This window comes from Protopterus annectens, chromosome 3.part0 (assembly GCF_019279795.1).
Source record: "Protopterus annectens isolate FY-2018-M chromosome 3.part0, PAN1.0, whole genome shotgun sequence".
NCBI classification, from domain to species: Eukaryota; Metazoa; Chordata; order Ceratodontiformes; family Protopteridae; genus Protopterus; species Protopterus annectens.
In genome coordinates, this window is record NC_056731.1 from 656,803,170 (window position 1) to 656,826,318 (window position 23,149).

General features: G+C 41.9%; 1 protein-coding gene across 13 annotated transcripts in view; it reads right to left on the minus strand.

Moving 5' to 3' along the window:
• LOC122796513 (poly(rC)-binding protein 3-like) overlaps positions 1-23,149 on the minus strand; it is an 819,027-nt gene that overhangs the window by 710,873 nt on the left and 85,005 nt on the right. For 12 of the 13 annotated variants that reach the window (XM_044065073.1, XM_044065072.1, XM_044065067.1 and 9 more), the window contains exon 2: positions 9,793-9,904. The exons of the other annotated variant lie outside the window; for it this stretch is intronic. The gene's annotated coding sequence lies outside the window, so the exon portion shown is untranslated. The remainder of the gene's footprint in view (positions 1-9,792; positions 9,905-23,149) is intronic. 13 annotated transcript variants of the gene reach the window in all.

Consider the following 23,149-nt stretch of genomic DNA (forward strand, 5'->3'; position numbering starts at 1 on the left):
AGAGAAATATTTAAAATCTGTTCCTATTTTTGAGATTTTGTTGCCCCTTAATTTAAGGCTTTATCTAGACTTATTGAGCTAAGAGGTCGAGAGGTATGCAGACCTTTTAACTGCTGCTGCCACCGCTCACTTTATCTCAGTCTCTCTCTCTCTCTCACTCTCTCATGCACACAAGTACAGATGCACACACACACACACACACACACACACACACACACACACACACACACACACACACACACACACACATACACACACACACACACACACACACACACACACACACACACACACACACTGACATGCATACACACACAAACACACTTGTGCTTTTGCTGTTTATGGAGTGTAAAATTAAAAAAAAATAACAGAAGGTGTGTGTGTGTGTGCATACACTGACACATACAGATAGATGCATAAACACACACACAACCACACTTTTCTTTCTTTCATTTTAACGTTTCTTTTAATTTTTCACTCGCTAAACAGCAAAAGTGCTGCTTAGCAAGTGTAAAATAATGGCCCAATTGATCCCAGTCTCAATTTCATGGGCACATTTACTCATACACACACTCACACACACACACACACACACACACACACACACACACACACACACACACACACACACACACGCACACACACGCACACACACACACACACACACACACACACACACACACACACTTTTCTATTATTTTCTTTTTTAATTTTACATTTCTTAAACAGCAAAAGTGCTACTTAGTGAGTGGCAGACACGTGTTTTAGCAGGCGTTACTTGTATATTAACACCCTGCTGGAGAATGTTCATTCTCCATTCAGACTCGTGATGTACAGGTCACCCATTCTCTAAAATCAATTAACATCAATATAATTTTTGCAAACTGAGGCAGAAGTATAGAAAGGAAACAGTTTGGGTTGAATTCTCAATAAGGTTCTAAGTGCTTATGCTTAAACAGCAGATAAAACATATTTCTTCACAAAATATCCAGTATGTATTATACAAGCTGTACCCCAACCAAAGCTTTATCTGTGAAAAAACATGAATAATGAATATATCTCTCACTTTTTAATAACCAGAGGGCAATATATTACACCATAATCTGCAAGTCACATACTAACACAAATCCACAGCCTTTCATTTCAGTATCTGATAAAAATGTGACTTACAAATCCACTTTATTTACATTAGATACATCTCTGACAGCACATATTGACAGGCAGTGGCAAAACCTTATGTTAATAGAGCATAAGTTTTTGTCATCAGCTTGTGTTCTAAAAATGGCCTCAGTCCTATTGTCAAAAATTTGCAACATTGTAGTGTTTGGTAAGTGCCCCCAACCACTGATTACAGCATAGATAATACACCACTTCAAAATGAAAACCGCCTTACATATGACCATCATGTTGCAATAGTAATTAGGGGGTGGCCACAGTGGTGTAGTGGTTAGTGTTGCCACCTCACAGCAAGAGGTTCTCCAGTTTGATCCTGGGCTGGGGTGCCTTCTGCATGGAGTCTGCATCTCCTCCCTGTGGTTGCATGGGTTTCCTCTGGGTGCTCCAGTTTTCTCCCACATCCCAAAGACATGCTGTACGTGGACTGGATACTCTAAATTGCCCCTAGGCATGAGTGCATGTATGTGTGTGCCTTCTGTGGAAGGTTGGGTGCCGGGCTGGCAACTCAACACTGTAAAACTCCACTGCCAATCATGAGCAGACAGGTGATCCACTGTGGTGACCCCTAACTGGGAAAAGCCAAAAGAAGAAGAAGAATTTGTAATAGTGATTAGGGAATCCTTCTACTTTACACAAATCATAGCTAATGATATAATTCCATTTCTAAAGAAGTCCTCACGTCCTTTAACTCTGCACTGATTAGACTCATCATAGAGTGCAATGCCCCCTTTGGGATGTACCTTGCTAAGCATGTCAATCAATTGAAAAGACCCCAGAGGTTTGTAACTGAACAGGTCAGGGGCTTATAAAACTAACTACTAGGAATGACTGGAGGCTTTGTCCCTGTACTCAGTTTCACGTTCCTTAGGGGTGACTTGTGCTTTGCTTATAGGTTTATAAGGGATCCAGCAGTCCAAGAACTCGTATAACTCAATTAATCAAACAGTCCAAGTATCACTGGGACTAGAGGCCTAAATCTACTACAACAAATAAATAAATAAGTTTAGAAAGAGGGATAGATTAGCCACGCAGCAACTATCCTGCTCTGGAAAAACTTGCTCTCCAAATTAAGCAATGTGGCTTTAAAAAAGGACAACTGGATGATGGCTGGTCTTCCATCCTTGCCCTTGCTGAAAAGAGATGTGAGGCCTAAGAGTGAGGATTGGCAAGGTAGAAATGCCCTCATGGCTTGGTTTCCCTTTAACTCCTATGATTCCATAGCATTTAATTGTGGTGGTGATGCTATGTTCAAAGGTTCATAGGTGTGTACTAGGATAATGGCCCTGGAGACTTTACAAGCCTAGGCCATAGGATTACCCTGCCATTGTGCCATCTGACCTTAGTTCCCAGTGCTTCTGTCAAGTAGAGCCACTGGAGTGATCCCTGGGGTGAATTTTCTATTTCCCATCCACTCATCAAGATTTCTCTTGAAGAGGACCAGTGAGGTGCTCTGTTTGACATGTATGGGAAGTCTATTCCATAGCATGGGCAGTCTCTGGGTTATGAACCTGGCCCTCCAGCACATTCTGTTGATTGTGGTAATGAGGTTGAGGTCTCTGGAGTATGTGGTGCAGAGGGATTGGGATTTCTTTAGATGTAGCATTTCTAACAGAGCTGGGTCAGACATGGCTTTGTAAGCCAAGCAGAGATCGCCTCTAAGTAGGTGATATGAGACAGAGAATAGTTGGAGTTTTTTTTGAGTCTGTCCATATAGAACAAGTGTTTAAGGCCTAGGATCCTCTTTGTGAGGTACTTTTGTGGCCTCTCCAGTTGTTGCAGGTGTCTAGTGAGGTACATGTCAAATGGGGCATTGTACTAAATAATTGGCCTAATGAGGGAAGAGTAGAGGGAGACAATGACCTCTTTCTTCCTGGATGCAAAACCCTTAGTAATGAGATGTGCCACATAGAAGGACTTTCTGACCACAGTGGCAATGTGGTGGTCAAAAGAGAGGTTGCTGTCAACCTGTGTACCCAGATCTCTTATAACGCCTTCTGTGTTCAGTGCCCTACCATCAATGTGGTAATTCATGGGAAATGGGTTTTTCCCAAAGGGGATGATGACACATTTTTTGGCATTGAGCTTAAGGCCATGGTTTTGACACCAGTAGTTGGTCTTAGTGAGGCCTTTCTGTAGGATGTCAACATCACTTGGGGAGTTAATAATGGCTCCCAACTTGCAATTGTCTGCGAACTTTGTCAGTTAGAGTCCCTTTGTGTTGCCCTGGACTTCTGAGAAGTAGATACCAAACAGGAGAGGACCCAGGACCAATCCCTGTGGGACTCCACTCATGACTGGTTGGCAGTCTGACTTGGAGTCAGCTACTTTCACACTTTGGGTTGTATCTGTGAGCCAGTTTGCAACCCACCTAGTGATATAGGGGTTGATGCCTAGCTTAATGAGTTTTTCTTGAGAGGGGAATGGTATCAAAGGCCTTGGCCAGATCAAGGTAGGCTGTATGAACCACCTTGCCTTCATCCACAGCTCTGGCGACTGACTCAAAGAAGCCGACCAAGTTGAGCAGGCATGATCTACCCTTCACAAAACCAAACTGTGTAAGATGCAGAATTTGGAGATTCCCTATATCCTTGTTTATTAGGTCCATGATGATGCATTCCATAGCTTTGCATATCAGACTTGTCAGGCTAATGAGGCGATAGTTCCCAGGGTCTATAGTTGCTCCTCCTTTGTGGAGAGGGAGGACTGTAGCAGTGCGACATTCGGTAGGGACAAAGCCTGAGGTGAGGCTGTGATTGAACAGGAAACACAGGTGAGGTGCCAGTTCACTTTGTAGTTCATGTAGAACACAGCCAGAGATATTGTCAGGTCCCATCGAAGCTGTATTTTTGGCCATGGACAGTGTTGTTTTAGCCTGTGCAGCTAGACAGTGTTTTGTCTAGCTTTCCTTTAAATTGTCCAACAAAGTGTGTTTTATTTCTGCAGAAGCTTGTCAGCATATTACAATTAGTATGATTCCACTGTAGTTAGAAGAACGAAATGGAAATTAAAACAGTATACCTCATCAATTTCATACAGGATGAGGACTCAACCTGCTGAGTTAAACTCCATGATGTTGAACTCCCCAGTTACTGTTTTTCATACAATACCAACGCATTTGTTTTAGGATTGTTTTCAATTGCCTCATGTTTGTGCAACCATGGAGTTAGCATACATAAGTTGGAGGGGTGCAGGAGCATTTAATTTTTGTTTTTACACAGAGCTGTTTCCGACAAGTTGAATTTGTTTGGTCCAGTAATCATTGAGGTGATACTTGACAATTTATAATGGAAGCCAACACAGCAAGTTTGGTGTCTCTCTTGATTTAGTGTTGAAATCTAGTAGAAGGCATAGGCGAGAGTAGGAATGTTTATAATCCCCAAACAGGGGTTGTACAACTAATGGTTGTGATAGAAAAAGGAAAGTGACTATAAGTTGCAGAAAGGAAAACTCTCTGTGTTAATTTTGCATATCTACCTAGCAGTTATTTAGAATACCCAACTTTCTTAGAAACAGTGTGATGCATATTAGGGTACTGTGTACTGATTCTATAGTCCTACTGGGAAGTTTCTCTGTTCCCATTGGGAAGTATGGAGATATACAGAGGGGTCATAATTAGGAGGAACATATGGCCTGATCTGAACCCAAGTGATAAACTGCTTTGTACTTCATACCACTTCTACAAGTCAATGATCAACTATACATACATACATACATATATATATACATATATATATATATATATATATATATATATATATATATATATATATATTCTGGACATTCTGGTCACAGAATTAGCTGACCTGCCCGATGATTACTGGTTGTTGAATGGCTGGGGTAGAGGCTTGATAGACCTAGGAAGCCTTGAAGCAAGACTGTCCTCAGAATGCACAGCCTTTAACATTGCTGGTATGACTTGAAGCATGGAAGGTGAATGGATCCTGACTGGATCTGAGTGGATCCTGTTTCAGACTTCAATAGTGTATGCAACAGAAAAGAACTGTGACCAAGATGTTTTGGTGTGTGCCATGACAGTAACCCTTAGATCTGCTGATGGACACTAACTGTGAGGAAAGCTGTCAGATTATAAAAGAAGATGCATTGAATGCACTGAAGAGGTCTGTGGATCTGACTTCTAGGTATAACAATCCAGGAGCACAGCGACTGTTGCAGGCACCAAAGTGAAAGCCTGTATTTGGCAGGAGCTGGGTGAGACCATGGGAAATGACTTTGGACAGATGAAAAGAGGTTATGTCAGCTCATCTGGTGACTCTGAAAGAAGTGTCTGGATATTGCCTAGACTATTCTCAGTATGGGTAAAGAAAGGCTGACCTTACCTGGGAACATTGTCACAAGGTAGAAGCACACTTTGAAGAAATCCAAATCCAATGGACATGCCCTTTTCTGATCATGCATTGCAAGATGCAAAATAAGACTGGATCTTTTTCTGAAGATGCTGTCATTCAGGTGATTATACAGTTCTACTACAGCATTCTGTAGAAGTCAATGATTTTGGCTTGAAATTCCGAAGGCTTGGAACAGGCTTAGAACATTGTTGAGGTGTCATGTTAAAACACTTTTTCCAAGTTGCGTGGAAGGATGGAAGTAGTATTTCTGACCTGAAAACATTGTACAATGGTCTCCATTTTCAAAAAGGAGACAGAAGGATGTGTTCCATTTATAAAGGTATCATACATTTCAGCATCAGTGGTAACAGCTATAACAGAGTGCTGAAAAGGAGAATTATATTCAAGAGAATGCATCAACTCTTTGCCCTTGCACAGATACTGACATTTTGCGAATAGTATCTATATGTTCTTTGTGAAACTGGAAAATGCATCTGGTTACATGCTCCCGAATAATTGGGGTTAGCCATTACAACAGAAAGATATCCCAGCTCCTGCCTGGTCTCTTTTATAGAGGATTTAGAGTTGTGCCCCCTTTCTCAGTCTTAGGTTAAATACCTTGAAGGCAAATGTAGGTACTGCAAAGGGTGTGATTTTCTCCCTTTCACTTTGCAATTTTCTTGGACAAGTTATAAAGGTAAGGCCAAGGTCAAGAGTGCAATGGGGGGAGGGTGAACCATGGTCAAGTGTGTATCTGGATGAGACAGCCAAGGTCGGGATTGTATCTAGGTGGGGCAGCCAAAGCCATAAGTGTATTCTGGGCTGAACAGCCAAGATTGGGAGTACATCAGGAAGGGGCAGCCAAGACTGGGAGTGTATCAGGGGTAGCCACGATTGCGATATGTCTGGATGGATCAGCCATGGTAAGGAGTGTATCCAGGGAGAGCAGCTAAGGTCTGGAGTGTAACCAGGGGTAACAGCCAAGGACTAGAGTATATCCAGGGTTGAGAAACATGATCTGTAGTGTATCCAGGGAGGGGGATAGCAAAGGTCTGGAGTATGTCCAGGGGGAACAACCATGGTCTGGAGTGTATCCAGGGGAACAACCATGATCTGGAGTATATCCAGGGGGAACAGCCAAGGTCTGGAGTATATCTAGGCAGGACAGCCATGGTCTGGAGTGTATCCAGGAGGAATAGTCACAATCTGGAGTGTATCCAGGGAGAATAGCCAAGGTCTGGATTGTATCCAGTAGCGGCAAAGAATTGTATCCTTGTTGCTTACTGATGATGCTCTTCTCTTAACCCCAACTTTGGCATATGGTAGTCTACTTCATTACTGAGTATAAAGCTGCTGTGATGGAAATTAGCACCATAAAACCAGATGACATGTTTCTGTCCTGGAAACCATCATGTATACAATATAATGTAAGCAAGGATTTCAGTTTTGTATATGTAATGGACCTTTCATTTAATGTATCTTTTTTTATCTGCTTATGATGCTAATATTGCTTTGTGGCTACATTGTTTAATATTTCTGCACAAACCCTTTGCTGGGCTACTTTTTCAAGTTATAAACACCATTGCAAAAACTATGATAAAAACAAAATAAAATAACAAACTTACAAATTTTTGTGTGCAGAAGATGTGAATGTGTGTATTTCTGTGCACATCCTGTGACGGACTCTGGCATACTCTCCAGAATTAATTTCTTTGCCTTGTGACCCCATTGAGTACCAGGATAGATACCAGCTCCCCTGCAGCCCTGAAATGGACAAAGTGGGAACTGGAAAACCAATGAATGAAGGAAAGAATGAATGAACAGATGTTTACTTCAATTGCCGTACTATAAGCTCAGTTGTAGAGTTGGCCACTCAGGCTATATTCTCATAACCAAACCACACTAAGCTGAACTACTTTCTAGCACAACACAAAATCAGGCATGGAATCTGGGTATTAAAATAATCTAGGTTCTGTTTCTCTTGTTAAACCATGAGCATGTTACTCATTCTAAAGTCGTGAATAGGCATGATGTTTCCAATTAACTCAACTAGTGGGATGCAGTTGAGTAGTAGGGTAGTGATCACTGATATCAGTTAAAAACAACTGATGTGTACTAGTCATCTATCAGTCAGATGAACACTGCTGTTTAATAATGTAGACAACTGAACTGGACCACTGCATGTGATTGAATTATCTTACAAGCCAGGACTGTAGGATAAGTGTTTTGTAAATATTTTGTAAATATTTATGTCAGTGTGTCTGTGACTCAGGAGGTAACACACTTACCTTTGTTGTTAGAAAGATCAGAAGACCGTAGGAGTTATCTGTGCACCTAGCATTTGGATTCCTGTGCCAGCATTGACATTGTAATGCAACATAAGGGGTACTGCACTTCCATGGTGCTGTCCTTGGATGACACTCTGAAGCAAGGAATCCCCTGCATGTTCTGGTGTTAGCATAAGTGAATGCTTGTTCGGCTGTTGGCACAGAGGACAAAGAATCTGGTAATAAGCTTTTTTTTCTTTGGCCAAGTAGTCCCAGGTTTAATTCCCCCAGTCTTCATTGCCTAACTGAGACTTGGTGCAAGTCACTTAACCAGACAATGCTCCTGGGCTGAATCTGTAAAAGGTCCATGTAAATCAGTGCTGTACAAATAATACATAAATGTTAAAGATCCCATAGCATTTGCTGAAAAAAATATCTGTGGAATTTCCCTAGTGTCCCGGCCAAAGTTACCACAGCCTGGTTTAACACCACCTTGACTCTTCCCTGAAAACAAACCATAGGCTTAGTGGTGCTGAACAGATTTATAAAAGGAAAACTAAATAAGAAAACAAGTAAGGAAAAAATAATGAACAGATAACAACTGGCAATACCTTTGTGCATGTGTGACATTTTGGAATGGAGATAAACTAATTTTGGAAATGATATCTTTAAAAGACTATGTTAAGTAGAGACACTGAACTGTTTCTCCTTAATCTGAGCATAAATGTTCTGCAAAAAAAAAAGAGCACCAGTACAGCATATACAAAGTAAAAGATGCATATACAAAACAACTGTAAATAAGTGTAACGGAAAACACCAACACAGGAATACTGGCACAAAGGGGTATGACTTCATGGGCAAACGCATCATAGACCAGAAAGAGTTTGGATGCCTGCATGCTGTACCCTTATGCTTACTTACTACTTTACTATTTACATTTAAAGTCACATGATCTTGTAGTTTGGACGCCTGCATGCTGCACCCTTATGCTTACCTACTACTTTACTATTTACATTTAAAGTCACATGATCTTGTAGTTTGGATGCCTGCATGCTGCACCCTTATGATTATTACTTTACTATTTACATTTAAAGTCACATGATCTTGCAGAAACGTGCAATGCAGTGGCTCTAGTAGTCAATGTATCACACTTATGCCTGAAGCTGCAGAGAGTAAGAAAGATTAAGTAATGCAGGAGGTTTAGTAGGGTGCGAAGGGCAAATATTCTAATGACATGTATTGATATTGCTAAATTGTTTCTTTGCCTTCTCATATCTTGCTCTTCACTGGCTTAACATTACATGTGAACTCTTTTTAGACTTGCATAACTCAATAGTTGCTCCAGTGATATTTTCCTTGTATTAATCTTACAGATCATGAGGTATTTTACCAAATGTAAATATCTATCCTTTTGTACTAGAAAAATAAGCAAAATGCATCTTATTTTCCCCCAAAGTAGGCAACAACTATATCCCTGTGAATTATATGTCACCGGGCCATTTGAATTCAGGTAATCACAGTCATTAAATTATATGTTACTAAACCATTTATGTTCAGGTATTCACAGTGTCATTACTGAACAAGGTTACCTCCTTTAGCTGAGATACACAACACAGGTTATGTTATGCTTTAATGTATCTGAATACAATAAAGATACTGTAACAAGTCACATTTTGATTTAAAGTAACTGCACTGCATAACTGTACCTTAACAAACATGAACTATAATGTACTAAAATGCTGTTTTCATGCACTCATTTTAAACACATTACAGAAACTGAATATTTTCTGGATGAACGTAGCTCATTCACTTCAGCAAACTGGTAAAAGTCCAGAGTGTATGTGACTTATAAAAGTTTGCTGACGCTTCCTTTCTGGAACAGCTTTCTGTCAGGCCCTAACAGCTGTACTGTGGTAGATAAGTGTCCCGTACATATTCTGCAGATATACAATTCAGAATTGTGAAAACAAGCTGCTTATATCCATTTAATGAACTTAGCCTACCTGGGTGACAGGTGAGTTTTAACATTCAGGCTTGTCACAGCAGTTTACAGTTCCCAGTATAAATGAGGTAGAAGCCTGTCCTGCTAAATGTCGGAAGCAGTAAAGGAAAAAACTGTAAAAAAATAAATAAATAAATGAAAAAAGAGAATGACTGACAGACAAGTATTCATCAGAAAATGAAATTTGCTGTTAAACACGTAGTGGTGTGTCATAAGTACTTAAAAGTGAATAATAAATACTATTTTCTTTAAATGTTTAAAACTAGAAAAATATAATATGTGTTGAAACACAATTCTGCTACACATGAGCAGTAGAAGAATTTAATGCTAAGTAAGGAGCTATTACAGTAATAAAGGAAATAATACTATTTATGGATTTAATCTAGCAAATGTTAGCTTACACGAATTGTTAAAGAAACTTTACTGTTTTATCTAAAATAATGGATAGAGGTATATCTAGGAAACGTCAGCACCATATATTTCACACCAAGCCCACAGGCCTATATTTTCTATGTTAAAAATATCTGTGAATTTCAAGAAATCAAGTCAGTGTAAAGGCAGAAAGTCTATTGGAAGCCTTCATTCAGATCAGATTGTGTCATGGTACTAAACGTAGTAGTCCAAATGTGAGACAGGTAACTTCTGTAACCTTTCATAAAAATGAAATAATGTTTTGGCCATACTGGACATCCATCATGGCAGCCAGACTAGGGTGGCCTAACATACTTGCACTTAGACCACTGCAAGAACAGACCCTTCCACCAATCTTGTTGTGTGAGAAAAGACGTGGACTTCTTTCATCTGTCATAGATATGTATCAAATACAAACAGCCAAGCAGATGTTGTTAAAATAAATAGCAAATAAAAATATTCAGAGCATAAGTTCAGTTGTCACATAAACCCTTCATCTAGACTGAGAAATCTGAAAAGCATGTCTGAAATACAGACCAAATCCCTTTTGAATAAACTTAATTCTTCCTCAGCTAAATTCAGCCTAATGCTTCCTACTTAACAATATCAGAAGGAAACCCCTTACATACATCTTTAATAATTTTTAATAGTCCTGCCATAATTCATGCATACAATCATTTTTCCTCTGCCTAAAGTCCAATCTCTATCTAAGTTTAAAAACTACAGAGCTGTAATTAACTTCTGCACCCTAAATAAAACATTTGAAAAATTATTAAATCTGCAACTTTTCAAACAAATAAAAAGCTACGGACTTTAAGGAACTCTTTCAGTGCACAATATTTGTCATCTACCAATGCCATTTAAACCAGTAGTAAAGAATAGTTGTGTGAGAACTTACCATAAACCATAGATGTCCTTCTCTTCCATGTTGCAGTATTCTTCACCTTAGGGAGTTGCTGCCTGCAGCACCAGACATCCGGCCAGTATACCAAAGTCTTGAATGCAGGGGTACGTGTGACGTTGCATGTAAGAGTCAAAAATGATGCCGGCTATATCTGTGACATCTGCACACACCCAGTTCAGAACTGGCTGCCACATAAAATGAGCCCCTCAAGAATAAGAGTACTGAGGAAGTATAAAACCCCTCCCAGACATGAGGTCAGTAGTCAGGGGAAGGGCTCAGATATAATATGGTCAAAGATAAGGGGGGTAGGTGGGTGGGACTGATAATGCAACATGAAAGAGAAGGACATCTCTGGTTATGGTAAGTTCTTGCACAACTATTCTATGTCCATCTATTCTCATGTTGCAGTATTCTTCACCTTAGGGAGAGTATCAAAGCTCTCTAGATATTCATGCGGGTGGCAGGAAGGGGTGCAGAGTCTATGATACCCTGCAGAATAGACCTAGCAAACCCTGCTCTAGCCCTGGAGATGGAATCCAGTTCGTAATGCTTGGTGAATGTATGTACTGAGGACAAAGTTGCTGCCTCCAGAAGAGAAGAGTAATTAATGCCCTTGAAAAAGGCTGCTGAAGAGGAAACAGCTCTGGTGGAATGGGCTTTGACAGTGGAATTCAGTTGTTTTCCATGAAAGGAATAGCAATAGGCAATAACCTTAGAAATCCAAGAGGCAATTGTCTGTTTTGACATGGCCTTGCCTAGGGCCCTAGCTTGAAAGGAGACAAAATGTTGCTCAGTCTCTCTGATGGATTTGGTCTTGTCTAAGTAGAACCTCAGTTGCCTATGAACATCCAAGGAGTGCAAGGTCCTTTCTGAGGAGTTCTGTGGCTGAGAGTAGAAGGCAGGCAAGATAATGGTCTGGTTTAGGGATATCTCATTAACTACTTTTGGCATGAAGGAAGGGTTAGTCCTTAGGGAAACCCTATCCTTATGGAAGACAAGGTAGGGAGGTAGGAGGTGAAGCCATAAGGGCTTGGATCTCAGACACCCTCCTGGCAAAAGTGAGGGCCACTAGCAATACTGTTTTCCAGGTACAAAACTTAAGAAAGGGAGAATGGGCTGGCTCAGATGGAGCTAGTTAAGTTTATCCAGCACAAAGTTAAGTTCCCAAGGTGGGGGAATGGGCTTACAAGGAGGCCTAATATGAAGGACTCCTTTCAAAAATAGCTTGACCTCTAGCCTGGGAGCCAGAAGTGGAGTCAGGGGGAGGCAAGCAGAAATGGCAGAAAGATGCACTTTCACTAAAGAATAAGTCAACCCTGAATGCATCAATTCACACAGGTAAGAGATGACCAGTGGAATAAAAGCTTGAGATGGGTCCTGTTTACTCTTACGGCACCAACTGGAGAATATTTTCCATTTGAATAAATGCTTTCTCCTAGAACTTGGTTTTCTGGCCTCCTGCAGAACATTGAGTACGTCCTCTGAATATAGGTGCCTAAAGGGGATCAAAACACTATCATCCACACAGTCAAATTGAGATTGAGGCGGTGAGGATGAATAAGTGACCTCTTGTCTTGTAAGAGTAGGTTGAAATGGTTAGGTAAGCTGTGGTGATGGCCCTGGGCTAGCTGAAAATGTAGGGGAAACCAATGCTATCTTGGCCAGAAGGGAGTCACCAACAGGATTTTTGGTTTGTCCTTCTGTACTTTCAGGATGATGTTTTGAATTAAAAGAAATGGGGGAAGGCATAAATGAACATTCCCTCCCATGAGAAGGAGAAGGTGTCCACCCTCCAGGCTAGTGGATGGGGAAGGCTTGTGCAAAAAAGGGGCATCTGTCTGTTCTGGGAGGAGGCAAACAAATCTGCCTGAGGAATACCCCAGCTGTGAATTAGATCCAGAAACACGTTCCTGTGAAGCATTCATTCATGGGAGTGTGTTAAGGTCCTGCTCAGGGAGTTTGCCATCATGTTATCTTCTGATGGGATATAAACTGCCTGCAAATGAACCAGCAGTGATGTTGCCAAGGACCAGATTTGAACTGCCAGACTGCAAAGAGGGTAGGATTTGGTTCATCCCTGTCTGTTTATGTACCACAGGACTGTCATGTTGTCTGTGACCACCTTCAATGTGCCTGGTAAAAAAATCTCTTGAAAGGCTTGTATTGCCAAGTAAAAGGCCCTTAGTTCTTTTAGACTGATATGGTTCTTTATCTCTGGAATGGATCATTCCCCTTGCACCTTGTGCACATGTTGGTACTGTGAAGGAGAACCTCCCCATCCTAGATCTGATGCATCTGTGTAAAGATACTGTTTGGGTGGAGGACTCTGTAAGTTTACCCCCTGATTGCAGGTGATGGTAGTGCTCCACCAGGTGAGTTCCCTTTTTAAACAGGGCAGAAGCGGAAGACTCATTTCCATGGGATGAATGTGTTGGTTCCAAGAATTTCTCAATACCCACTGAAACTTCCTCATGTGCAGCCTGTCTAAAGGGATCATGGAGCTCAAGAAAGCCATGAAACCCAGAATTCTCAGGAATTCTCTGGCTGAGATGGATGGTAGAGGTAGGAGAATTTGGAAAAAATGGGTGAGAAATTCCCTTTTCCAGGTGGGGACAAAAGCTGACATCAAGTCTGTCCTTATCCTGCACCCCAGGAAAACAAGTTATTGTGAGGGAGTCATTTGGGACTTCAAGTGGTTCATAGTGAAACCTAGATTTTGCAAGATCCTGCAAACCCAGTTCAGATGTTGAGACAGGATGAGAGAGTCCTGGTGTAGGATCAATAGATCGTCTAAGTAAGGGTAATTTTGTATGCACTGTAGTCTGCAGTATGCAATGACTGGGGCTAGACATTTGGTGAATACTCTTGGGGCTATGGAGAGTCCAAAGGGCAAGGCAGAGAACTGAAAATGTGAGGAACCCACTAAAAAATAAAGGAATTTCCTGTAAGTGGGATGAACAGGGATGTGAAGGTAAGCATCCTTCAGGTCCAGGGATGCCATGAAGGCTTTCTGAGGAATACGAGGAAGAAGGTGCTGTAATATGAGCATTTTAAAGGTAGGCACCTTGAGGAAGAGCTTGAAGAGGGATAGGTCGAAGATGGGTCTCCAAGAACCATCTTTTCTTGGAAGCAAAAACATCCTGGAGTAAAACCCATTGTTTATTTGATCCTCAGGTACTGCTTCTATAGTGCCCTGGGAGAGGAGTTGCCTGAGGATGGTGGAGAATAGAGGAAGTTGACTGGGTAGAGGTTGTGGAATTCCATGGAATGGTGGAGATTCCCACCAAGTCATGAAGTACCCTCTCTCGATGATGGAGAGCAACTTTTTGTCTGTAGTAATTTTCTGCCAGGAGGGTAGGGATAGGGTTAGGTGTAGAGAGAGGGGGGGTGGAAGTGGGTAAGGGAAGAGAGTCACAGCTGAGGAGCTCTATCTGGGTCTGGTTGCCTCTGAAAGGATTAAGGTGATGAGGTAGATGAAGCTCTTGGAGTGGACTGTTTCCTAGGTTATCTTCATCCCCTGGAATGAGCATCAGAGGAATGGGAGGACTGCCTCTTAACAAAGCTGGGTTTTTGGGGGTAGTTGCTATGGAATCTGGGAACTGGTGACACCAGTAAATGTTTCAGATTCTCCACGTCTTTCCCTTTTTCCTGTAGTGACTTAAGTAGTTCTGCAGAAGCAGTTGCAAAGAGTGCTGATTTATCCAAAGGAGCATCTAACAGTTTCGCTTGGACATCCAAAGGCAAAGGTTGGAGTCTCACCCATTAGAACCTCCTTAATATTGAACCAGATGCAGCTGATTTGGAAGAGGCTTCAACAGCATCATAGCTGCACTTGATTGAGTGTCTAGTCACTTGGGATACCATGTTCAGAAGGGTGTCCAGCTGAGCCTTGACTGGTGAGTCAGGCATGTCAGACAGCAGAGAAGAGGCCTTGGTCAGAGAGTCCACAGCAAACTTGGCCATATGAGTTTGATAATTAAATGCTCTTATGGCCAAGGTGGAAGAAGTATATATCTTCTTCCCTAACCTGTCCATAAATTTACTATCCTTATCAGTGGGAAAAAGGGAAGAAGAAGGTAGCTGCCTAGAAGACTCGTCAGCTGAAACTGCAATAACAGCAGGATCTGCTGGTGGATTCTTAAAAAGATACTGCTCCTTTGCAAACACTTTGTCAAATCTGTCTGGTCTTTTGTTGGCAGGAGGCTATGACTCTGGGCTCTGGGAAGCAGCTAAGAAGGCATCCTAGAAGGCTGGTAGTAAAAGAAGGGACTGAAGATGGTGAGGGCTGCTCCATCTGCAGGAGTTCAAAATATCTTTTCTTGGTCTCAGAAACATCTGAGGCCTCTCATTTGAAATGCTGCCTAAGTAGGGGAATAGTATCCCCAAAAGAGAAATCTTCTCCTGGGGAGTTGGGAATAAGAGTCTCTTCATCATCAGGAATAGCAAAATCCTTATGGGATTCAATCTGGGAGCAATATGTCAGGGATTTATCTGAGGAGGAAGAGTCTTCCTCAGATTCTTCCTGTGAAACAAGTGGTTGGCCGGTCTGGAGTACCCAAAAGGCCTTGAATAAGGACTGGGAAAAGGTCTCCCAAGCTTGAGTAGGATCTTTAGACCTATGTTTTTCCTTCTGTTTCCTTTTTAGAGAGGTGGAAATAGAAGGAACAGTAGAAGGCCTGGGCACTGACGTTGGGATGGATGGCAAGGCAGTAGAAGGCCTTTCCGATGCCACGAACTGTGGTTCCCCCTCACCATCAACAGCTGATGGCTGTAAAGCCTCAGTGGATGTACTCTGGATACCTGCTGCACTGGCTTTTATTTTGGTTCCCGGTAACAGGAGAGTATCTGAAGTCTGGAGAGATCCTGGGCTAACATTCTCCTTGAGGCTCTCACCAGATTCCTGAGGCGCAGCTTGGATGTTGGACCTAACTTTTTTAGCCTTCTTCCTTGGCAGCTTATTGGAGGTGCCCACTCTGCCTTCCATCTCAGATGCCAAGAGAAGTCGCTGATTCTCCAAGTAGAGATTTAAGGCTGACAAATGGCTTCTAAGGGATTTAGGCACAAAGGATTGGCAGATATCCCAGGACTTGTAGTCGTGACCTACCCCTACACAAAATAAACACTAATCGTGTGTATCCATATGTGGAATTTGTCTTCCACAAGTGCACTTTCCCTTTCTAGATAACATGCATCTGAAACAGGTAAAGAAACAAGCAAAAAACCCACAAGGGTACTTATCTGAATGCAGACAACCAGGAGTGATTGCTGAAAGTGGATGGCCGAAGTAAAACAAACACCAGATTATTGGAGTTGGCAATCAGATGTCTGAAACACAGTGCAGCAGAAAAGTTCTGAATTGGGTATGTGCAGACGTCACAGATATAGCCATTATCAGTTTATGACTCTTACATGCAACATCATATGTAGTCCTGCATTCAAGACCTTGGTATACTAGCCAGATGTCCGGTGCTGCTGGCAGCAACTCCCTAAGGTGAAGAATAATGCAACATGAGAATAGGACATCAATAGATTTATAACTGCTGGTATTTTTGTAGATATGACTCGTTCCTTTGAAACTGAGAACCATTACTTTATAGCTTTTGTTTAAAAGTTGTTTCAGGTTTCAACTTTCTGTTACCTAAGAAGTTAACTTGTGAGTGTTTCTGCCATTTCACACTGAGCTAATCGGAGGAAGGACACTGAGCAAACTCGGATCTGTAATATATAACATGAAGTATCCTGTTTTTTGCTTATTTTTACGAGTTATTTACAGCACTTTTATTGTCTGCTGCATACTTTTCTAGCTAGTTTCACTGTGTGTGAGGTATTAACTGGATATTGTCTACATTTATTAAGCATCTGTTTGGGTTTTTTGATCTGATTTCCTGCCAAGGAGTGTATCATATTGCTTCCCACTCTCCCTTTCTATTGGTATTGTGTTCTTATACTTGGTGGCTTTGCAGCTGCCCGCCCCTACTGTAAATTTGATCTGGGACACTCCTCCCAGTCTAGTGTCATTACCTCATTCTACCTAATCCAGGGAGAACATTTGAGAAGGCCAACCCTCCTTTCCCCTTTCCACTTTACAAAAAAAAAAAAAAAATTCTAAGCTTGTTTCCTGCCTTTCCTGTAAGTCGTCCAGTCCAGATACAAATTTGCTGTATCCAGGACTGTTTGTAAGCTTCTGAGCCCCCAAGCCTTTCTGTGTTGGAGGGAAGCCTTCTAGCTTAATTTTGTTTCTTAGAACTAGCCAGTTTTTTAGTTTCAGCACTCAAATCTGTTTCTTTGAGCTCAGCACTTGTTCAGAACTCATTGTAAGCACTAAATAAGCTACGAATTACTACAGCACTCAACTTTCCTTACTTGTCTAGAGGAAAACAGTTTTTAATACTTAATAAATAAGCACCTATCCAGGCATGTCTAAGGGTCAGCTCCTGGTGTTTTCTCCTGTCTACCTGATGAATCTGGGCATCTTGGGGCAGTGCAGCAATTTCCTCATGTACACAGACAACCCTCTCCTCCTATCACCCAGCACTACAACCTGTGAGAGATGCACTTATATAGCCAAACCAGAAGCAAAGTTCTCTTCACCCAAGACTGGACTAGATAGTCAAGAGGAGAAGGTAAACACTTGTACCACACCACACTCATCACATAGTCCCTCAAAACCTACACCACCAAAACACACACATAGAAACACAAAACACACACCTACATTCACAGAGGCTCTCAATAAAAATCTACCCAAGCAACAGGGACCTCCAAAGCAGAAACGCAAGCAACCTCCACCCCCCAACACAACCCAAATGACACATAACCCACAAACTCAGTGTTCCACTCAACCACAACCCATAAGGCATAACAACGTACCCAACACTCTAGTCATAGGTGATTCTATAGTTAGGCACACTGATGTTCCACTCTCCAGGCTAAACAAGAAGAAAGTTACTGTCAGCTGCCTGTCAAGTGCCAGAATCTGCCACATAACGCATGCATTCAGGTCACTCCACAACAAGTACAAATATGTCATTGTCCATGTTGGGGTGCATGACCTGAGACGTACCTCCCTGGACTACATGAAAAGAGACATGGAGGAGCTGTCTGATCTTGTATCCCAGACAGGTATGACCCTAGCCCTGAGTAGCATCCTGCCATCACCCAGAATGATACCACAGTACAAGGACAAAATGATTGACTTCAGCAATTGGCTAAGCTTCTGGTGTCATTCTAAGGGGATCCAGTATCTGTCTGCCTGGGATGACATGATCGACAAACCACGATGCTTTGCCAGAGATGGCCTACACCTGTCGCCCTTGGGATTCCAGATACTGGCTAAAGCTCTTGCCACCCCTACAGTGCCTTTTTTAGGCAAGGTTCAAATGACAAATTCACTACAGTACCAAGTACAAGCAAGCAAAATCTGAGGGTAATGCTACTCAGTACTAGAAGTCTAAACCTCAAAATGCACTCACGCGAGGCACTCCTTAAAATGGAGAACATCGACATCTGTGCAGTGACAGAGACCTGGTTCAAGGCTCCAGAGAATACCCCTGCATTACCAGGCTATAATTCATACAACACCTTTTGACCACCTAACCTGGACCGAAACACTAAAGGAGGAGGTGTGTCCATATTCATTAAGGATATCCATACCTCAAGGCTAGTTGCTCAGCATAATGCATCCAAGATTATCCAAGCGCAACTAACTCTGGGCAAGACCGCAATCCAAATTGTAGCTTGCTACAGATCCCCCACCATGCCACAGGGTTCCCACTGCTCATTTCTTGATACACTGGAAGATATTAAGGTACAACTTAACACCCTAATAATGAGCAATTTCAACTACCCCACCATTAACTGGGAAACTACTCATGTACCAACTCTTGTGCTCAACATTTTCTGGAATTCATAAATTCCAACGCCTTGGATCAACTTATCCACACCCCCCACCAGGGGCAGCAATATCTTAATGCTGGTCATTACCAACATGGGCAACCGGTGTTCCACACTATAGGTCAATTCCTCGTTGGTCAGATCAGACCACAAGCTAATCACCCTAGACATCCACACCCCCCCCTCCCCCCCATTAGGGAAACCACAGTGAAAAATTTCTCCAAAGCCAACTTCACACTTCTTAAGACAGAAGTGGCAAACTTCACTACACCCATGCTGATGGACAATAGAGGTACGACTGCTGAATCCTATACAAATGCACTTTATAAGCACTTACACGAGTGCATGAATCGTGCAATCCCTAACAGAACCAAGATGCTATCCTCCCAAAAAAGGAAGCCAATCTGGTGGTCTCCTGCCATAAACAAACTCTACAACAGAAGAAAGAAACTGTTGCAAAAAAGAGTAAAATCCCATGATCGGAGGAACTCCCTGGTCAGCCTCAGTAAGAAGCTGAGATCCCTCATAAAATCCTCCAAAGCTAGTTACGAAAACAAAATTGCCACTGATTCTAAAGACAACCACAAAGCATTCTATAGCTATGTCAAGAATCTCAATGGCAGCACTCAGATCAGCTCTGAGTTACAGCACAATGGCACTAAATATACAGAACCAACTGATATTGCCAACATCCTGGCAGATAGGTTTAGTGCTAACTTTACCCCCCTCTCATCCCCTAAAGGGTCCATCTCTATAATGGAAGAATGCAAGGTTCCTGTAATCATGGCTGCACAGGTAAAAAAATTCACTCTCCAATGCCAAGAACACAGCATCCATGGGACCTGACAACATCCCAGGCTGCGTTCTACATGAACTACAGAATGAACTGGCACCCCACCTAAGTACCATGTTCAATCATAGCCTCACCTCAGGCTTTGTACCCACTGAATGGTGCACGGCAACAGTTATCCCACTCCACAAATGGTGAGCCACCACGGACCCTGGGAACTACCGCCCTATTAGCCTGATAAGCCTGGTCTGCTAAGGCTATGGAGCATATCATCATGGAACTTATAAACAATGACATTGGTAATCTCCAAACTCTGGACCCTACCCAGTTCAGGTTTGTAAAAGGCAGATCATGTCTCCTATACCTGACAAGACTTCTCTGAAGCGGTCACCAAAGACGTAGATGAGGATAAGGTGGTTCACACAGCCTATCTAGATCTCGCCAAGGCTTTTGACAACATCTCCCACTCTGGAATTATAGATAAACTCACTAAACTAGGTATAAATCCCTATGTCACAAGATGGGTTGCCAACTGGCTCACTGACAGAACCCACACTGTGAAAGTAGCAGTCTCCAAATCCAACTTCATACCAGTGACAAGTGGAGTACCACAGGGTTCAGTCCTGGGTCCTCTCCTGTTTGGTATCTACTTCTCTGAAGTACAGGCTAACACAGAACGTCTTTGGCTAACAAAGTTCGCAGATGACTGCAAACTAGGAGCCATAATCAAAACTCCTAACGATGTGGACATCCTACAAAAAGGCCTCAATAAGACAGATGCCTGGCGTCAAAGCCATGGCCTCAAGCTCAGTGCCAAAAAGTGCATTGTCATCCATTTTGGTAAAAACTCTGTACCCATGAACTACCACATAGTCGGTAGTCTACTTAACAATGAAAGTGTGATAAGAGACCTTGAGACACAGGTGGATAGTAGTCTCTCCTTTGATAATCACATCACCACAGTAGTCAGGAAATCCTTCTATGTGGCACATCTCATCACAAAAGGTTTTTCATCCAGGAAAAAAGAGGTCATTGTTCCCCTCCACTCGTCACTCATTAGACCCATTATAGAGTACAACACCCGTTTTGGTATGTACCTCACAAGACATCTACAACAACTGGAAAGGCTGCAGAAATACCTCACAAAGAGGATTACCAGCCTCAAACAGATGCCATATGCAGACTGTCTCAAAAAACTCCAGCTTTACTTCGTCGCATATCGCAAACTCAGAGACGATCTCTGCCAAACATACAAAGCTATGTCAAACCCAGAGCTTTTTGGCATGTTCCACTTAAAGAAATCCCACTCCCTTTGAGCTACATACTCTAGGGACCTAAACCTTGCCACCACAATAAACAGAACATGCTGGAGGGATAGATTCCTGCCCCAGAGACTTCCCATACTATGGAACAAACTACCTATCTATATCAAACAAAGCTCCTCATTAGCACACTTCAAGAAAAATCCTGATGATTTGATGGGAGATAGGAAATGCACCCCGGGGGATTACTTCTGTGGCTCTGCTTGACAGGGGCACAGGGAAATGATTTTCTTGGGTGGCGAAAGCCAGGGTACCGTTTGGCTAGGTTTATATAGGCCCTAGGGCCAATAGCCTAGTACCTACCTATGAACCTATAAATTAAATTTTGTAAAAAACACATTAAGTTGGTTAATAAACCACCTACATGATAGATCATTTCAAATCTTCTTACATAACCAGCTGTCTAAAAAGGGTGTACACAACACCAGAGTTCCCCAAAGCTCCTTTTGTTTTCATTGTTCATTCATGATATAACTGAAGATCTACTCAACCAAAACATAGTAAGTATGTGCGCATATGGCCAACTTCTACTTAGAACATGAAAAACATATCAGTCCCTTCAAAATTCTGCTCAGACTAAATTCTCTGAACTGTATAACTAACTCAGTACAAAGTAATAACAAAAACAAAACAAAATGTCGTGCTGTTTGCAATGACAAAGAAATTAACACCATTACCCCTTTTAACATTAACAGACTCTAAAGGGATGATAATAACTAATGTTATACAAATCACCTCGGTGTAATTCTAGATCCACTTCTAGATGTTTATATACACACACAACAAAATTACTTCTAAAGTAACAAATCAGCTGAAGCTATGGTATAGACTCTCACACCTTTTCTCTGCAGTTGTGCATATGGCAATGGCTAAAAATGTCCTGACACTGAGAACAAAATATGTCCTTCCTTTAATCAATCACCACTCTGCTCATAATACCCCCAAAATCCAATTAACTGAAAATAAAATATTTAGACTGCACCACTCACAGATGGAAGTTGTTACCAAGCAACCTACAGTATCTGAAAAGGCCAATTAGTTTTCTATTGCCTACAGGGACACTTTCTTATTTAGTACTCTTATCCTTAAAATATTTACACAAGACTACTGCCCTTTCCAAAGAGTACCACAAGTCAGGGAACCAAACTACCCCCCTAGAAGCAGTCAAGTAGACACACACATGCTTGCCCAACCTATATTCAAACATGTTACTGGGGAAAAGGCCTTCCATTGAAATGGATCAGCCACTCAGAATTCCTTACCCACAGATGTATGAAATTCTGAAACTCTAGCATCTTTCAAACAACAACTTAAGCAAGCCCTACATAAAGAATCTAACTGCACCTGTTTCTGTGATACTGGCTAATGCCTACCTAAAAATACTTGCAAACCACTACAAGCTGTAAATGTAATTTTCAAGTATATGAATGTACATTGCAAGTGTCTTGCTACAACTGGAACTTCCTTATGTAAACAGATACAACTTGCTGCAATGGAACTGCCTTATTTAATAGTTTAACGTATCTATGCATGGGTCTGAATTAGAACGACGAAAGATTAAAGTGTCGCAGCACCTAAACGCCAAAAATGCCGGACCTCGATATTCTTTTTGTAAGATCACAGTACAGTGAAGATCGGAATATTTGCCCTTTCCTCACTGTAATGCGATCTCAAAGTCGATATATATATTTAGCAGGGGAGTGGAGGGTGCAGCTCCCCACAATAGCGCATTTGAGGTCCTGCATTTGTGGTGTTTAGGCGTTTCGACATTTTAATTTTTTGTCATTCTAATATAGACCCTGTATGCACATTTCAATCTTCTTTTCCTTTCGGCTGCTCCTGTTAATGGTCGCTACAGTGAATCATCGGTCTGCAGAACAAGTGGCAGTAGAATTTCACAGTGCTGAAATGCCAGCCTGGCTCCCAATCCTCTTCAGAAGGCACACACACCTAGCACCAATTCATATTGTTCAATCCACCTCTAGCATGTATTGGAAATGTGGGAGGAAACCAGAGTACCCAGAGGAAACCCACGTGA